Consider the following 19,121-nt stretch of genomic DNA (forward strand, 5'->3'; position numbering starts at 1 on the left):
ATAGTATTAGCATGTCACGGTCTGCGACCAGGACTTCCATACGTACCAAGGGCGTTGTCGTCACCGTTGAAGTGACTCCTCCACATGTATGGCCACCCAAACTTAATTTCTTGATTCTAGTATTCGCCTGTTTAGGTTTGTGTGGAAGACCTCAGCGCCGTAACAATTGACGGGCACATTAACAGGCAAGAGACCTTCCTCGATAAAGTTAAGAAAACAACCTGAGGTTGTTCGTGAGACAGTCGTGTTTTTGCTGTATAAAATTTCACTGTCCTTTGACGAAAAATATGTACTAGCACCAGACCAATTCAATTATCAGTTCTTGTATTCGAAAAGATCGTATGTGTCCCACAATTAGGTATCAACATTTAAAAGATTTTAAAGTTATTTCACGTTTGCAGTATGATGATAGAATGGGGGCCTACCATTGAATGTTTTTATTCATTTTGCCCGCCCACTCCATTGATTTTCTGGAAAACTACGAGAATCAAGGCAATAAATGGTATGGTCTTATGATTGATACATTTTGTTGCGTGGTTCTCCATTAGAAGCTATACACTTAGCTACAATATTAAACTCCGCGACTTTCGTTTTAAGATATGTGCAGTTGATTACTTAAGTTTACATGTTGTTTTCTGATTTGTCGGCTGAAAAATGTTCAAAGCACGTGAACAATAAGAAAACAGTAGGACCTTTTAGAGAGGCCAGAGCGTAATTTTGCAACTAAAAAAGGAAGAAGATTATCTTTCTTTCGGGAAGGGTATGTAACTTTCATAGATATAAATTGTGTGATACGCAATTCATTAAAAGCAGAATATTATCAGCATGATATATGAGAAAATGCTATAATGTAATAAAGAGTTATTTGATAACAGCTCAATAAAGACGACATGTGATAACCACGACAGCGATGGATGTACTGTGTATTTTCAGCACACTTGTAATTATGATTATCTAAAATCTGTTCATAGACACCGAGCATCCTGTAGGACTGAGCGTCCGTCGTGCTTTCTGTGACTTTATCCGCACCTACTGTCTTTACTTCGCCGCTACCCTCGCAGTTGTGATCCTGATTACTGTGCACGTCGTTTTGATGCTGTATATCGATGCTCAGTTTTACAAACACAAAGAGGTAAATTATGATATCTACATAGCATTTTTAACATCCTATCCAAGTCAGTAGTGTCTAACAAACTGAAACTAGGTGTGGAAATGTTTTGCACTTGTATCATTCAACGTCAGCTGGAAAATGTTGTTTCCTTTGGCCTTTTATTCAACCACAACCAAGCTTTCGTCTGCCTTTCCTTTATTTTCTTTGGTTAACTCTCGACATTTTTTTGCTGAGGTTAGGCAGTCAACATCACTGTCGATGCCTTGAAATGCAACTTGAACAACGTCTTGGAGCAGTGTTTTCGCGAGATGATAATGAAGAAAGGTAAGGTGGAAGCTTTCTCTCCATCAGGAAATAAACTCCGACTAGGTTATTATTACGTGGACAAATATGCATCGTATATGCCCAATCACGTAATTTCGTGTCTTCTGATTTCAACGAATTTTTCAGATAAAGACATTTTGGCGTACTCCAACAGGTCTAAAAACTGCACTGAATGTGCGCTCACCTTAAATATGCATGACGTACGCGTAGATATTCTGGCAATAACAACGAAGGATGTTTTGTGCCTGATTATTACATCCACACAGATGAATCTTGTAAGGATGCCAGATTCTTCCAAATTAATGTGGCATCTGGATGAAGAATTCTTCGTATTTTTTCATGTTTCAGGTATGGGCTCATCATATTGTTTTTGTGCATGTTCTTCTTCTTCTTCTCAAGCCAAATCTTCAAACCGATTCAACTCCGCCATTTTTCAACCAACCTGAAATTTGGCATGAAGGATAAGATGGCAAATACCCTCAGGCGTTTTTTTTTTCATTTTATTTTCTAAACAGGCCTTAAAATCATTTCTATGGAATATTTTTGGCATTTTTAGGCTCCTGCGTCCTGGTACTACAAGGAAATGACCTTAAATTCAGTTTAAGGGTGCCTTGGACATGCGCATGCCCGTACAGGACTTCAACCACATTTCTGGTGTACATCACTTCAAAATGCTTCATTTTGGGGACTTTTGGGCCTATTTTCAGACCAAAAACTGGCCAAAAGTGCTACCCCTGTTCCACGTTCTATCTTAGGTTCCGCGCGTTCCATTTGCTGCTGGCCAAAGAATTCATGTTTTATCTAAGGTTCCACGTTTATATTTCAATTTGCCCAGGTGTTATTTTGGGACAGCCCACTACTTGCATGAGGAGGAGTATAGGCGAAACATGCTGCATTTGCTCAGGGGCAAATGACTGCCTTTCTAGTACTTGCTTTGTGCTTGTACACTTGACCACAGACAGCTTGTATCTTACAGGATTTAAGTTGATCTTTGTCCTTGAATATTCCAGATTTCCCTGCTGCTGGCCGGGGACTGTTGGAGAACCGAACGTGTCGCATCGGGCCACCTGGACCACCCGGCCAAGTCGGGCCGAAGAGAACGGCTGGATCCCCAGGAAAAGGTGGGCCACCCGGGCCGATCGGGGCAGTGGCTTCTCCCGGAGAAACTTGCCGAGCTGGGCCGATCGGTCCAGCGGGCTCTCCCGGGGTAACTGGGCCTATCGGTCCAGCGGGCCCTCCCGGTGAAATTGGGCCGATCGGTCCAGCTGGCTCTCCCGGGGAAACTGGGCCGATTGGCCCAGCGGGCCCTCCCGGGGAAACTGGACCTGTCGGTCCAGCGGGCTCTCCCGGGGAAACTTGGCCAATCAGTTACAGCGGGCCCTCCCGTAGAATCTAGGCCGACCGGTCCAGCGGGCTCTCCCGGGGAAACTGGACCCATCGGGCCAGTAGGCCCACCCGGAAAGACTGGGTCACCTAGGCTAAGGGGCTATTCTGGTAAGCCTGTCCCGCCTGGAGTTCGGCGTATAGGAGGCGGCTATCTTGCGCCAAAATAAAGTCACGTCCTATAAGTAAAGGGAGAAAAGACCATAGGTCTTCAGATGAAGCAACATTTACCAGGATTATAATGTCGTGTAACCATGTCGTTTACATGTGACTCGCGTAATGCTACGGTCACTTTTCAAACCGGTCACATTTTCAACCGGGCAGTTTTTGGAAACGAAAAGTATGATATGAAAGACAGAAAAAAAAAAAAAACATCAAAAACTCATCCATAATAAGATCTGTATACATCGACAGATATGAACTTTTATTTTTCGTTCCCGCAAGCAGCCCGGAGCAGCTGGGCCCGGTTGGAAATGTGACCGTCGCACTTCGCGGGTCACACGACATTGTGCGACGGCACGTAGTGCGACGGTAACCATCATGGCACTTATGCCAATCTTGGAGAAAATATTATAATCACGAAGCAAGCCCTGTAGTACTCTCAAGCAAAAGTCGTTGGGGGGCAATTGTGACCTTATCATATGTCCCGTTTTTTTGTCAGCAATCCTCACCAGTGGCTGACAGAAAATGGGGCTATGATAAGAAGGTCATAATTTCCCCTAAAACCTCTGCTTGGAGAGTGCCTTGTGGCGATGTAGCACCAAAGGCGAAACGCACCTTACATAGATGATTAAAGGAATGTTTGAATATGAAATGCTGGACAGTTCGATTTCCTTATTTGGGTTTTAATTTCACAAAACACTAGATTTTAGAAACGCAAGGCTGCAGTTCCGACAAATGTTGTTATGGGGCGCGGTACAACATTCGTGTATCAAACTCAGAGGCCATGAGCGAGCCTGACTGCCAACGCAGTAAGGTAGTACTATAGCACGCTAAAATGACTAGGATGGAACTCAGGATAGACTTAAGCGATGAACAGTTGGCAAAAAAAAACATGTATGTGAAACACTACATGCATCTGTACTGTAGCCCTGTCGTGGCATTGTAAAGGCTACAACACATTTGATAATAAAGATTGTCCAGGAAAAATGGGTAAAGACATAAATGACAGATGAAGTGAGAGGTCTTTGATCATTTGGAACAAGCCAATTAAGGTTTGTAAATAATATAGGGACCTGTAATGTACCCCCGCCGTGGCATTGCATTATATATAAAGTAAAATTTATCATATATAAAGTAAACACATTTGATTAGAAAGGCCGTCATTTGCTCCTGAGCAAATACAGCATGTTTCGCCAATACTCTTCCCCATTCAAAAATGGGATGTCCCAAAATAATACCCGGGCAAATAGAAACATAATAGAATAATTACAAAAACTAAAATTGCTATTTCAATTTGCCCAGGAGTTATTTTGGGACATCCCATTTTGTCAGTTTGCCAGGCTGTTTGACAGTTTGTCAGGCTGTCCCAGAATAAAACCTGGGTAAGTTGAAATCTCAACTACATGTAGAAAGGCAAAATTTGCAAGACCAACATACTTTGCCCATCTCCCTCCCCATGCATAGATTGACTGTTCCAAAATCACCCCTGTGCAAAAATCTCTTTGCAAGTTCTGTGAGACGCCAAGAGCCTTCCGTATAGTTCAGCAACTTCTTACCGCAAAGGCTTGCGAGATTTTTCGCAGAAACTGTGAGAATGTCTGCGGAACACCCCCTGCAAGAGACTGGGATTTTGCAGACTTTCACTTTTCGTCGCGTACTATTCAGAAGTCACTGAATTGAAACACCTGACCTATACGAAAATTAGGAGACCCGATTTAACGTTAATGCCTGAAATTGTGGGAAAAAAATGCGTAATAGCAAAGAATGCTAGGCCGCAACAAAAATGAGGCACGAGATGGGACCTTTATTCTTACAAGAAAATTACATGTATATTCTAACTATAGTTGAAATTGTGACGGCTTTTACAAGAAGACAAGACAAAAAAAGAAAATCTCCATGAAACTTATTTATTAAGCCAGTTCCCCCCATTCTATATCGCTCAATGGTATGACCCCTCTCCACCTGTCGGAGGCCCAGGAGAAGTGACCCACCTTCGCTATTAATAGCTACTAACAGCTGTTAGTAGTGCCACAATATGCAATTGACAACACTGCAAATATAGATTTTCCTCATTACTTATGCAAATTAATTCCAATTCAAATAATATGCAGTGTATTGTATACATCTCTCTGTATGCTACCTGCATATCAAATAACATGAAAATCTGTTGCTCCTTTCTTCAATTATTCTCCTTAAAAGATTTTGACAAATACGCCATTGCAGTTCCAGTAACACATACCAGGGGGCCCAAAATCGATATTGACCTTTCTCCCCTCGACACCTACCCACATACCAAATATCATTACAATCCATCTACACGTTCTATAGTTATGCTGATTTTACGCATCCGGTGACACAAACATACACACACGGTGACACAAATATACACACACGCACACGCACACACACACACACACACACACACACGCAAACACACTAACTTTGCATGATTTTTACTTCAGTGTGTACATCTCTGTCAAACCTACCTGCGTACCAAATAACATGAAAATCTATCTTTCTTCAGTTATTCTCCTTTAGAACATTTTTACAAATAGGCCATTGCAGTTCCAGTGACACATACCAGGGGGCCCAAAATCGACCTTGACCTTCCTCTTCCTAACACAAACCCACATACCAAATATCACTGCAATACACATACATGTTCTACAGTTATGCTGACTTTAAGCATCCGGTGACAGAAACATACACACAGACAAACGCACGCAAAACAGTATCTCCATGAAAAAGCCTTTTTTCATGGAGATAAATATCACACAGATCGCACCTGTTTAAAGGTTGTCAAAGACCTGATAAAATTCAGCTCTAGAATTACCATATAAAACCGTTACACCATTCCGTTTTATTTTTTATATCCAGTTTTCAAGCCTCATAAAATGCTCTGGGTGCTTTGCGTTGAAATATGGGAAATTTCAACCACGAAAAACAAGATGGCGGAGCTCCCTTTTTCTTCCAGTCTTTCACCAACACGCATGTTGTGTCCATGGGATCTGGAGCTGTTCGCAGTAAGAAATGATTTCACTTAGAAGAATGTGCCCGATAATCTTAAGGAATGCTGGTTAAGGATATTTGTCTGTATAGAGTGGCTATATATAAGTGGTGTTTATGATTAACGTTTTTAAGCTATGGTTTGACACATTGCAACTAAGGTGCAATGGTCAAATGTGTCTACTTATTGTTGGACAGCCAAGAGACATTTGACATTTTGGCCTTTCCACTAATCCATTGATCAATTCTAATCCTCGGTTCAAACAATCCTTCAGACTGGCTAATTTCCCGGAGTTCCATTCCGAGAAAATGCTCTAGCAGAGAGACAGCATAATTTAGTGGTTGGTCCCGAGTAGTAACACATCGGTGACGGTAATTTCTAAACAGGGCCAGGTGAGCGGAAACGGACTGTCTCACACACGTAAACGAAAAAAAAAGTGGCGATTAGGAATACAAATCTATATACTGTCCCCACAGTGCAATAGGCACGTTTTTCCCTATCCCTATCCCAAACAAGAAAAACAAGAGTTCCACGACCTCATATCTCCATGAACAATTCTATTCATGCAAATGACTTACACATTTGCATAATATATGCTTGGTCATAAATCCTTTTTTCTAACTGACACATGTTGCAATATTGACAGTCCTATAATTGTCCAATTAGATGAATTATGGTGTTTTTGCATTAATTATGCAAAATAGGAATTTATTTGCATAATTGGTATCTATTGATGCTCCACTTTCAATAAACTACATATGTTACATGTATCTTAGTCTGATAATGGAAAACATTGCAAATATAGATTTTCCTCATTAGCTATACAAATAAAGTCCTAATTAGCATAATTTGCACTTCATTATGTATAACTCTGTCTAAGCTACCTGCATACTAAGTATCATATTGACAGTCCTATAATTTTCCAATTAGATGAGATATTGTGTTTTACATGAATTATGCAAATTAGGAATTTATTTGACGTTACATGTATTTGAGTCTGATAATGGAAAACACTGCAAATATAGATTTTTCTCATTAGTTATGCAAATTGGCATAATTAACATAATTTGCACCTCCTTGTGTACATCTCTGTCTATGCTACCTGTATACTAAATATCATGGAAATCCATCGTTCCTTTGTTCAGTTATTCTCCTTAGAGGGTTTTCACGATAACGCCCCGGCCCCCTGCAGTTACAGAGGAAGCTGGTGAGGGCCCAAACCCACACCACGTCTTCATTACACCACAAGTTATCTGCCACCAAAAAGTCAAGACCATATCACGTCCAGGTCAAAAGATACAAATATGGAATTTCTGCTGCAGTACTAAGGTCACAAACCAGGGGGGCCAAAATTGACCTTGAATTTCAATTTCAATTCAGGGGGGCCAAAATTGACCTTGACCTTCAATAAAAACAAACGAACAGTTTCTAAGGGACAAGGTATTCCTGGTTATACAGACGCTTAAATGAAGCAACAGAAGCAGCCGTTTTCAGATTAGATGAAAGAGAATTCCATAGAGCTCCACCAGTACAGGACAGGGATTTCTTTTTGTAAGGTAGATGTGCTTTGGGCAGTTGTAGGTTACCCTGTGATCTGAGGCGTGTGTTGTGAGAGTGAACCTTCCTTAGCTGTGTGAACAGACCCGAGATGTCCTCCTATCTTTTCGTTACCTACTATTTTCTTCTTCTCTGTGGCCGATCCTTGCGTGATAGTTTTGGCTATTGCCGATGACCGTGACGCGTGACCGTCAGTTTTTGTGTCCCTTATTACTGTTATAGCACTCTAGCTTGACTCTATTACGTACTTTTGATGTAATTTAGGATTTTACCATGGTCATTATTGACTACGGAAGCCATATGCATTTGAGATATATTTTAGAGGTGGTCTCTTTATGTATCTATGGTTACCTTTCTTTCTTTCTTTCCTTTATTTTGTTGTTTTTATATGGCAAAACAGTCACAGTCGACCTAAATGATTATCGATAATGTCCAAATTTATTAGAAGGAAAACTGACCAGACTTTTGTCTTCTTAGAGAGCAAATACTTGCTGCAACCTTGACATTATCTATCCTACATAAGAGCCATGTCTGTCTGCGGATCGCAAGGGATCGCTAACAACACATAACGCCATCCTATGACGTCATTTTGACGTCAACGAAATTACCATTGACGTCAGATGTCCTGGTATACCTTGACATCAATAAGACACACTTTTTGGTCTAATACCAATAATATTTGTCATAACATTACCAAAATTACAGAAATAATCAACGTTTATGTTTGAATCACTCCCTACAAATTTGGTGCTGATACACCATACCGTTTGGAAGTTATGACGGGGGAGCCCCGTCCCAAATACCCCCGAAAAAGTCCAGTCTAGAGAGGGTTAAACAAAGATGTACATAATGAAGTGTGATGAAGTGTGAATGTCTGAGAGTTGCCTGAACAGTGCAGTAAGGTGGTGGTATTGGGACGGGGGGGGGGGGGGGGGGTCATGCCGTTGAGTGCTTTAAAGACTAGTGTGACTTTGGTTCTCTTGTGGAAGTCGGTTACCGGGGTCCACCTAAGTGTGTGCAGGACGGTCGCAGAAGAAGTGTAGCGATTACACCCCAATATCACACGCCATGCATTGAAGTCTCTGAAGTTTTTCCAGATTCCCTTTAGCCCCCTGGTCCCATACTGTACTACAAACAGAATCCAAAATAATAAGGGAAAATCCATTTTATTCCCTTTTTTTCGACTTGAAAATTAGAATATGGAGTTGTTCATTTTACAGAACTGCAGCCGTTTAGGCTTGTTATCGAGGAATTCCAAGAAATGTATTATCTAGATATTCGGGACATATTGAGTCAAATGACTCAAACAGAGTTTTGATTGTCCAGCCATGTGGGGTTAGTTTCTGAAATTTGAAGGTGAAAATTCGTGGACTTTGAGTCATTTGACTCATAACGGGACCCTTTGAGTCATGTGACTCAAAACGGGCGACTTTGAGTCATGTGACTCAAAACGGGCAATTTTGAGTCATATGACTCAAAACGGGCCACTTTGCAGCATTAAACTCAAAACGGGCAACTTTGAGTCATTTGACTCAAAATGGGCAACTTTGAGTCATATGACTCAAAACGGGTGACTTTGAATCATTTAACTCAAAAAGGGCGACTTTGAGTCATTTGACTCAAGATTAGTAATGGTTTATTGATGATGAGTGACTAAAGAGTGGTTATAAAACACGATCCAGCATCGCCTAAAGTGGAAACGCATTGGATTTTATTTAAATCCTCAAAACAGAGTACATGGAAATAAATTAAATGAAGTAATAAAGTAGCATTCACAGCACAGTCACCTGTTTTTTAAAGGATGAAAAGTTGCAGATGAAAACAGAAAAGACCTATTCATACCTCTCAGTTTAACCTCCTTGGTCATGGATAGACAAATAAAGCAATTTTAGACAACGTTTAAAAAAAAAAAAACTTCTCCCAGCTGTGCTCGATCAGAGAATGATAATTACAGTAGGGCTGTCGGTAAATCCATAGTTAATTGATTAGCTATGACCATCAAAAGAGACAATGATAAAAAAATCTTACATGTCAATTTACTCACAATTTGTTTTCGTTTGATACATTGATGAACATTGCAAATAAAAGCAGACAGTACATATATTTGTATATTCCAATAAAGCCCTTAAAGGCCTTAACAAGTTTTTTACTCTCCAATGCCTTGCTAAGTAGATGGAATTTACAGTAGAGACGGTCAGTATATACATATACTAGTGTATTGATCAACTATAAATACCAATAACGGCGTGAAGAAATACTCAGTTTAAAGTTTGCCGTTCAGCGACATGTAATGTATTAAACCACTGATTGCCGTCAGAATATCAAGAGGGATAACCCCTTTATAGTTTCTAAACATATTGTTCGGGAATATGGCTTTAACCGGTTGTAGCAAGCCTCTTCAAAAGTTCGTATAGTCATGAGAAGACGTCATTACCATGGCTACCTCTTGCACGCAGCTTCTTATTCTCCTGTCAGCGCGAATACCACTAGACCATCCTTGCCTTGTACATTTTCTCGTCTTCTCCATCCAGTGTGATTCTCTGAACAGCAACCTGTAGCCAATGACTGAGTGAATAAAAATGATTCCTTATCAAACACACTAAACAAGTTTTTAAGCATTAAGTGTGGCAGAGGCTGTCGTTTTTACATCCGGCATGATAGCACAAGTCCAGACAAAACACAAACAAATGGGTGGCACAGCAACTGGATAGACACATTTACATTATAGTATTACATTCATATATATATATATATAACACTCGGCTTCATATTTGCAAGAAGAGATTAAATGGAAGGTTTTCAGCTGAGGACAGCAGTCACGAAAACACATCCGACAATCGGAAACAAGATCTGTAGCAGGTAGGATATATGTTGCTTAGGAACAGCCAATAAGAGTAGCCAACAGGTACAGCTATTTTTCTTAATACGTTCAAAAGACATCGTTAACTCATCCCCTTTTTTCTTAGGGCCTTTCTTGAGTAATTCACATGTCTTAGACCGTTAAGTGTTGTGTAACACCTAATATATACGTCAGAAAGATTACAATCTACCTTAGGGGATTGTGTGTGCCCTTGTACTATCAGGGGTCGAATCAGTAAAAGTGATAGCCTGACCTTTTTTTGTACACTTACATACACAGTAATGAGAGCTGCATTTACAATAGATAACATCCACTAGGTAGCTGGTAAGGCGTCAATTATTAGGTACATTTAGCCTAGCAATTTGATAGTCTCCGCCAGGTCTTCCTACGGAGGTGTACGGGTCGTAGAATTCGTAAAAAAATCCACCCTACTTGCCAGGAGACTCAGCCAACGGGAAGGTTAAAATTTTCCCCTCGGAGCCTGCTAATACAATCTATGGTTGCAAACTCTCCTTGCATTTATTTTCCCTACAGTCGGAGTATCCAGTCTGGTAAAGACTATCTAGAAAGACAAACGGAACAAAAACAAAGGGCACATGATTAGTGAGAGACCATTACAAACACATTGAAAGGGAGAATGATGAAAGTAACTCTCTATACTTTTCTTTTATTGTAATTTGTATTCACGTTTCCTTTCGGATCGCAAATTGGACGGATTCCTCCTAATCCTTCTTGCCACATTGGCTTTGGCCTCCCCCCATTTGTTCCTCGTTCCCTACCTCTTTCGTCGCTATCATTTCCAGCGAACGGTTGGGTGCACTCCAAACCTAGCCCCCCCCCCCCCCAAACACACACACACATACTTTTTCTCCTGAACAGGCCGCTCGTTCCGGCTCGATAATGTAAACAGTTTATCTCAAAAAGGTGAACAGTTTATATTTCAATTTCAGTTTATAGTTTCTGCGCTAAATATAGTCATCCCCAACTGGTTTTTGTTATATAACTGTTTTATTTCTGCCTGACCTGCGTGCCAATGGCGTAACTCACGATCTTTCTGCCTTGGCCCGTGAAACAATGGGTTTTTTCGACATGCGTTGAAAATGTACACTGTTTTTATATGGCTTAGACCAATCCATTGGTGGATAATGTAAACAGTTTTATTAGTTGTTTATATTTTTCCGATAATGTAAACAGTTTGTATATTCCTTTTCAGTAAACAGTTGATATTTTCTGTTCTTGGGGTAAACAGTCATCTCGTAATCCCATAGTTTTCTAAATCTATTAAACATTGGCGTTGACTATGTTTAGGCCTTCTTGCCACTGACTGTCAAGTGTGATATTGTAACTCTTTACCACGGAGATAATGAGAACTCTACCGTCACGTGACATGCGCACGACTATCCTATAACATGTCTGTCCAGTTTGTGAATGGACGGGAAAGTTAGTTCTCTTCGGAATTTACGGAGAGGAGAAGGTAAAAATGGCACCTCATTTCTTCCATTACACATGTACAGCTTTTATAAAGACCCTTGCTAACAGGAGGCGACCAGAAAGTGTCGCATAATGGACCTAATCATTAGGAAAACAAAGACGGTAATTACATATAACATGTATACCGTGAGTAAATGATTCTTGGCAATCCTAACGTTTGTTGATATAACGACGTCATTCGTATAAACACACCAGCTCCGCAGGCGCGCTGCGCAGCAGCAGCTAGTTATATTACACTGAAAGACTTGTGACACCTATCCTTTGCTCATTTAACTGACTTTTTTGAAGACGGTAAATCCTAGCCTCCGTTGCAGACTTCTCCCACGACGACTTTTCAAGTTATTGGGGCCAGATTCTTTGGCTGGGGACCGTATCTGCTGGGGCCCCGTATCTGCTTGGGATCCTGTAACCAGATCCACGGCGTTTACGAGACCCCAAGCAGATACGGGCGCGGGCCCCAGCAGGTACGGTTCCCAGCCAAAGAATCTGGCCCCAATAAGTTGAAAGGTTGCCGTAGGAGAAGCCTGCAACCGATGCTAAGGAAAACCAAGTTTTTGAACGCTTCATTTCGGGACTGACAATTCTGTAGTAGCCAGTTTACAGTGATTTCAAATATGATTTACCATGTTGACCCTTGATCTCTCCCCCCTTAGATCACTTGGAATTTTAATGAACAAGACTCTTCGGGAAACTGATCATGATACAGCTAGTTTGGCATATAAATGTGAATGGGGCAACCGAATTAACCTTCGTGCTTGTTATTGTTTCTGCAAATACCCTTACTACAACAGTCTGATTGAAAGATTGTCATTATCACTGACTTCTGTAGTCTATAACAGGCGACATGGCAACAGTTTCAGATAAATGCTACACCGTTTGGTTTCTAGACCCTAAACAGTAATGATCTCCAATCCCCAAATGGCCGAAAAACGAATTTGTAAACATAGGCGCACTAGTCGCTAAATAACATTTTGGGCCCCTATCGGCGCCAGGACATTCCGAACGGCGTGGTTAATTACAAGAAAACAATGACATTTCTTGAGAGTCGCCCGAAGCAACTATTGTGCAACCATCTTAGCAATTTTTGTCTGTTTTTCAAGACTTCCGGATGCCACAGACGAGAATATATGCACCTCTCCCCCTGAAATACGGCCTCCCTACGAAAGGTCTTGGAATGGCCTCTACCGAAATCCCGTGTGGTGCACAGTATGATTTGATACACATACCTTCTTCGGAGAGGTCTCATGATCATCCCAAAACAGACGTGTACAGCTACATTGTTTGCCACGTTCCGCACGTACCAGCTGTTGAATGAAGCACAGCTAAACAATACGTCTTGACTGTGTGAATGCTGACTTCGACGGGATGACGAGTTTCTGTTGCTATTAGAACCACATGTCATATGTAGTAGTGGCCCGTTCCAAAGGGGTTGTACATTATGTAAGTTGGGTATTCATGCTCTAATGCTAAACGGACAACCGTTGAACATGATGACACGGCTTCTTGCAGCGAAGTTTGCCCGTTCACAGGACTACAATTGGCCCGTTGGTGGGATGCAATCAGCTCATAGTTTTCCCATCAAGATCCAGACCGTCATACAGAACGACTCTGCCTCATTCCTGCCAAGCATCTAATGAACACCCCTGGAATGAATACTCGAGATGGGCCAAACAAAGGGGTGATTCTCTAGAGTAGGTCGGTTGGAAGTCATGGTGAAACAAATTGTACTAACGTTACATTGAATTAGATACCTTTCAGAAATATCTTTTGATTGTAAACTTTTTTCCCCACTTCCTTCAACCAAGGAAATTGTATGACCGCTTTCGGTCCTACTCCTCAAGGATTCCTCAAGCAGATGTTGTTCGTTGACCGCCTGTCACACTCCTCGCGTTCTATTCGTCTGGGCCAGTCAACGCTACTGCCCGGGCCGGAGGATCTTTTCCCATGGGGTAGGTCAGGTTTCCTTGGCGGATTTCGTTTCGAGGAAGCCTGGGAGCTAGTCTCCAGGCAGATCTCCACGGGGGCAAAATCGTGTGAATGTCGGCCTGCCAGAAAAAAAACTTCCAACCTTTTTAGCTTCAGTCTGCTACCTAAGCTTCACTCCCCGCCTTCACCCTGAAACTAAACAGGGTGACACATTTAGGCTATTAGATTTTAAAAAGTCATTGGCCATCGGAAGTAAAGCACATTTGTCTGAAAAAAAAAGACAGGAAATGTCACAGCCATGTAGTCGCCTCGTCGCCTTGCCTGTTAAGTGTGATCCCAAACAGCCGATGACTTTGGAATTGAATTAATCTCCAAGCAGATCTACACGGGGCAAAATAAAAATGTCAAACAGAGAAGGCTGACATTACGATGTTTGCCCCTGTGATACTGCGGCTTCCCGGTTGGTACATGGTGCATGCCCCCACAGACTCAGCATTGCTCAACTGTGCCCAAAAAGAACGATGAATGAATGCATCGATCCTCCCTCGACAGCGCTGTATGAACAGCCTTCATTTCTTACTTTGAAATCCTCAATATGCAGGAAAAACCATTCCAGGCATTGTCCTGTGGACTGGCATCTAGGTGCAAGCACATCTAACCCTTGCGGGACGATAGTCCCGGTAGTTTGTGTGTGTGTGTGTGTCCGTTCCGGTTACGGGATCCAAAGGCCATATGCCTAACCCATTTCATTAGGTGTTACGACAGTGTGAAGTAAAGAAGGTGTTAATTAGGCCCCCGTGAAGTGAATCCCCGACCGTACGCATATTTCTAGGATTTTGTTGTTTTAAGAACTTGATTGCTGCTTTAAAAACTCGATGGGTGTTTTAAAATCGATTGCTGTTTTAAAAACTCGATAGCTGTTTAAGAAAACCTTCATTGCTATCTAAAAAAAAAAAACAATTCCTTTTTGAAAAAAAAAACTCGATTGCAAGAAGCTGGCCTATACTCCAAACTACAGTCAAACCTGAAGCGGTCGCATTGGACAGGTGGTCGCCTTGAAGATCCATGAGGAGGATCGACTCAAGACATGTTGCCAAGTTTAGGTGTTAATCAATGCAGCTTTACAAAGATTGATGGAAAATTGCGTAATTTAGATCAGCATAACTACGTATACGTATACATCTATGTACTATCGATATCAGGTTCAATTCCCATTGAAAGAAAGATTTAAAAAATGTTTTCGTTATCGTTGTAATATTTCTGTCCCGTTACCATGGTTATGTAGTGAACAAATTTTGACTTCAAAACAATGTCCGCCTCTCCCGATCGAATAGTGCCCCCCCCCGCATTCACACCTAACGTGTGTGTACATAGAAAGCTGATTGCCATGTTCGATAAGTTTTCTACTAGCTGCATAATTTTGTACTGTTGGTGGGAACAAAAACACCATTCAATTCCAAAGTCAACGGCTGTTTGGGAGTCACACTAAAACAGGCAAGGCGACTACATGACGGGGTAGGGTATTCCCGTACTCTCCATTCTCCAAGCAGAGGAGGGGTTCCGGCTGGTTTTCGACGCGTTTTTATGCGCTTGTGTCGGGCTTTCTACTTTTTTCATTTTTTTGTCTCTTCAAACCCCTTCAAAGAGAGACAAAAAATGACAAAGTAGAAAGCCCGACAAAAACGCATAAAAAGACGTCAAAAACCAGCAGGAACCCCTCCTCTGCTTGGAGAGTAGTATTTCCGGTCTTTTTTTCCAGACAAGTAAAGTAGAGTAGAGTTGAATTTTCGGTCAGATAGGACTGTTCAAGTTAAGACCGCTCTTCATTGGTTTACTTCCAATGGCCAATGCCTTTTTATTTCATAGCCGTAGTGTCACCCTGTTTAGTTTCAGGGTGAGGGCGGGGAACGAAGTTTAGGTAGCAGACTGAAAAAGGCTGGGCTCGGAGATTGTCAGCCCCCATAGAAGTTTGTCTGGCTGGCCGATACAATTTTCCCCCGTGGAGATCTGCCTGGAGATTAGCTCCCAGGCTCCCCAGTAACAAAAGCCGCCAAGGAAACTTGACCTGCCCCATGGGAAAAGATCCTCCGGCCCGGACTGTAGCGTTGACTGGGCCGGACGAATAGAACGCGGGGAGTGTGACAGTAGGTCAATGAACAACATCTGCTTGAGGAGTAGGACCGAATCAACTTCCTTGGGTGAAGGAAGTGGAAAAAGAAAGAAGCAGTTATATATATAATGCAATCAAAAGATATTTCTGAAAGGTATCTAATTCAATGTAACGTTAGTACAATTTGTTTCACCATGACTTCCAACCGACCTACTCTAGAGAATCACCCCTTTGTTTGGCCCATCTCGAGTATTCATTCCAGGGGTGTTCATTAGATGCTTGGCAGGAATGAGGCAGAGTCGTTCTGTATGACGGTCTGGATCTTGATGGGACAACTATGAGCTGATTGCATCCCACCAACGGGCCAATTGTAGTCCTGTGAACGGGCAAACTTCGCTGCAAGAAGCCGTGTCATGTTCAACGGTTGTCCGTTTAGCATTAGAGCATGAATACCCTACTTACATAATGAACAACCCCTTTGGAACGGGCCACTACTACATATGACATGTGGTTCTAATAGCAACAGAAACTCGTCATCCCGTCGAAGTCAGCATTCACACAGTCAAGACGTATTGTTTAGCTGTGCTTCATTCAACAGCTGGTACGTGCGGAACGTGGCAAACAATGTAGCTGTACACGTCTGTTTTGGGATGATCATGAGACCTCTCCGAAGAAGGTATGTGTATCAAATCATACTGTGCACCACACGGGATTTCGGCAGAGGCCATTCCAAGACCTTTCGTAGGGAGGCCGTATTTCAGGGGGAGAGGTGCATATATTCTCGTCTGTGGCATCCGGAAGTCTTGAAAAACAGACAAAAATTGCTAAGATGGTTGCACAATAGTTGCTTCGGGCGACTCTCAAGAAATGTCATTGTTTTCTTGTAATTAACCACGCCGTTCGGAATGTCCTGGCGCCGATAGGGGCCCAAAATGTTATTTAGCGACTAGTGCGCCTATGTTTACAAATTCGTTTTTCGGCCATTTGGGGATTGGAGATCATTACTGTTTAGGGTCTAGAAACCAAACGGTGTAGCATTTATCTGAAACTGTTGCCATGTCGCCTGTTATAGACTACAGAAGTCAGTGATAATGACAATCTTTCAATCAGACTGTTGTAGTAAGGGTATTTGCAGAAACAATAATAAGCACGAAGGTTAATTCGGTTGCCCCATTCACATTTATATGCCAAACTAGCTGTATCATGATCAGTTTCCCGAAGAGTCTTGTTCATTAAAATTCCAAGTGATCTAAGGGGGGAGAGATCAAGGGTCAACATGGTAAATCATATTTGAAATCACTGTAAACTGGCTACTACAGAATTGTCAGTCCCGAAATGAAGCGTTCAAAAACTTGGTTTTCCTTAGCATCGGTTGCAGGCTTCTCCTACGGCAACCTTTCAACTTATTGGGGCCAGATTCTTTGGCTGGGAACCGTACCTGCTGGGGCCCGCGCCCGTGTACACTAAATGTCGGGCAGTAACTTTCTAGCGAGGTCCAATCATATGGCTGCTCGCAGGTCACCGAACGTCACCGACAATTAGCCAATGACGGTCGAGTTTTGGGTTGTTAACACCCCTGGTCTTATGTAAATGTCATCAACTCAAACCAAGCGCATTTGAGTTGTTATTCCCACTTCTTCCGTACGTATACATCTAGATCTAGATCTATCAGTTTGTAAAGTTAACTTTCACCACCAAAACGCGAAGAGACTGAAGAGATGAAGTTTTACAGCTTCAATGGCGCTGCACTAGCGCTAATGGAGCGGTCATTGCGGGAGGGAATAGATCCCGACGAGGGTGAAATTCTTCGAGTCGACCCAACATTCCCCACCAAAAGCAAGCTCTCAAAGACGGGTAGCGTACAGAAATGGAGGGAAATCAAGTACAATCTAAGTCCTGGGTCAGGATTTTGTGGCACATTGTGAGGCCCCAAATCACCGAATGCCGGCGAGAGAAGACATTTAACGGATTTTCCGGCAAAGTCACCTAAGAACGAATCCAGAGTGAATCATTCTTTCATATCTTTGCCGACAAAGGTCACAGAACATACTAGTAGTTTGGAATTGAAGAAGTGTGAAATGTGGATGTTATTTGGACGCTCAAGACTAACACATATGTTGAAATTGTAAAATGTAAAAAGCATGGCAAATACCGTGCGTAGTTCATGTTACAATAAGAACAAGTCGGCTTTGAGGTTGTATGAATAAGATCGTGAAGTTTGTTCAGTCGTACGTATGACCGTGCCTAATCAATTTGACACGGCATTTTGGGATGAGCCAGCCGTAGGCATATGGCGTTCTTCAAAAGAGCCGATAAACCCGCTTTTGTTTATTATCGTTAAGTATTACCTAAAAAAGTATGCATCTAGTTTTGTTTTTCCTTCGGCATTGTATACTTGCCTTTGTTTGAATCTTTACAGGCGCAGACTATGGTCAGCCAAACACGATAGCGACATTACTTCCCTGCATTTTCTGATGACAATAAATGTTAAGTTTTGTATGTCACATTGTTTCCGTACATGATATTTAAAGAAAATGCCTGATACGAAGTGCTACAGCTTAGAACTTTAACCATGCTAAAGATACCAAAATGCTCTCTCCGAAGCGTGGCGTTATGGCTATACTGCATTATCAAATATAAGGCGTTGTGTAGTCAGGTCGTGTCGATGTCTAAAACTTGTTCAGTGCGTAGTTCTGCTCTACATAAGCAGGATTAAAAGTCATGTGCTGCAAGTCACACGAAAAGTTACTTCGTAATGTATTGCCGCTATTAACAATGAACCAGAAATTGACGGACAAAGGGTGTGAAATATTCCTTCTTGCCCATCGCGTGCCAGTAGATTGGCGTTAATTGGCTACTTTACATTTGAAAGGACCGTCTCTGTTGGCCGTCATTGGCTAATTGTCGGTGACGTTCGGTGACCTGCTAACAGCCATTTGATTGGACCTCGCTAGAAATTTACTGCCTGTCGTTAAGTGTTGGGCGCCCGCGCCCGTATCTGCTTGGGGTCTCGTAAACGCCGTGGATCCGGTTACAGGATCCCAAGCAGATACGGGGCCCCAGCAGATACGGTCCCCAGCCAAAGAATCTGGTCCCAATAACTTGAAAAGTCGTCGTGGGAGAAGTCTGCAACGGAGGCTAGGATTTCCCGTCTTCAAAAAAGTCAGTTAAATGAGCAAAGGATAGGTGT

This window comes from Branchiostoma lanceolatum, chromosome 2 (assembly GCF_035083965.1).
Source record: "Branchiostoma lanceolatum isolate klBraLanc5 chromosome 2, klBraLanc5.hap2, whole genome shotgun sequence".
NCBI classification, from domain to species: Eukaryota; Metazoa; Chordata; class Leptocardii; order Amphioxiformes; family Branchiostomatidae; genus Branchiostoma; species Branchiostoma lanceolatum.